The following is a 1489-nucleotide window of genomic DNA, read 5'->3' on the forward strand; positions in this document are numbered from 1 at the left end:
CTATAAGTAGATTTGCTTTTTAAAGTACTGTACTACTACTGTACAAAAACTTTTTTTGTACTTTACTTGAGTATTTCCAATTTCCAATACCTTTACTTCTACTAAAGTTACTTTGTGGATTTGTATTATTATTACAACACCACTTCAGCCCTATACATTTTGGCCATATTTGAAAATATCCCGATCTACAAGCTCATAACTTGTCATCTACAGCTTTTAGATCTGCTATTTTCAAAAGATTGGTATAGATTTGAAAACTTGAAAGTACTAAAAAGTACCTAAAAAGTGCTTTCTACTTTTGGTACTTTAAAGTACATTTTGATGCCATTTCTTTTGCACTTTTGAATTCCAGATTCCAGATTTGTTTTTAATTACTTGGACCAGAGTATTTCTGCACTGCAGTATTGATAATGTTACTTAAGTAAAAGATGACCACTGTGTTCTGTCTGTCAAGCTGCAGAGCCATGCTAAACTCTCTTCTCTCGCTCACGGCCCTGTCTCCTGTCTGTCAAGCTGCAGACCCATGCTAAGCTCTCTTCAACGCAATCTGGGGCGGCACTTCCCTTTTCTTTTTTTTTCTCCACCGACTGCGTCAACAGTCCGAGCATGAGGTTTGAGTTTCCCCGCTGCGCTTCTCTCACCTGCGTCTCATTAAAGTCGTGCCAAAAATGATAATGTAAAAAAAAAAGAAAAGTGCAGAGGTTTGGTTGGTTGTGTGCGTGTGCTATTATTATAGCCGGCTGCTAGCAAAGGAAGGAGAGAGAAGGAGGGCGAGCGGGTGAGCAAGAGAGGGTGTGTGTGTGTGTGTGTGTGTGTGTGTGTGTGTGTGTGTATGTGAGTGAGAGAGAGAGAGAAACCAGAGAGACAGAGAGATACAGACTCAGAGACAGAGAGGGAGGTAGAGAGAGAGATGAAACACCTCCTGAAACCGTGTGTGTGTGTGTGTGTGTGTGTGCGTGTGCGTGTGTGTGTGTGTGTGTGTGGTGCACGCGTGCATGTGTCAATGAGGGCCTTGTGTTATCACCCCCCCTCCTCCCGCCCCAGCTGATTGAAATGTTAATTGAACGTGTCATAGACCCTGTATAGTCAGCCAAATGCTAAGTTATGAAGAAATAATAACAGCCTCTTTCATTAGGGGAAATGACAGGTCTCGTTTGCTCTCATTTTACTCTTGGTGGAATGTTTCCATAATTACTTCAATATTGGGAACCATCTTGAGGAGGAAACACAGCTGGGACCAATGACAGCATGTTTTCCTGTGAATAGCAACAACAACGTTGCAGAGCGGACATGCAGCATTTTGTGTCGGCAGCATCAGTATTCTCTGGTGCTGTTATAGTCCTGAAGAAATATTTCCCGCCACAGTTCCGTTTGGCAGCTGACAATGTCCCTTCCATTACAGCTGGAAGATAACATACACCGTTGCACTTTGGAGGACATATCAAATGCACTCTGTGTGTACTTACACGTAACTTGGAAACCGTTCGTC

Source organism: Protomyctophum parallelum (genome assembly GCF_964188405.1).
Source record: "Protomyctophum parallelum genome assembly, chromosome: 21".
Classification (NCBI taxonomy): domain Eukaryota; kingdom Metazoa; phylum Chordata; class Actinopteri; order Myctophiformes; family Myctophidae; genus Protomyctophum; species Protomyctophum parallelum.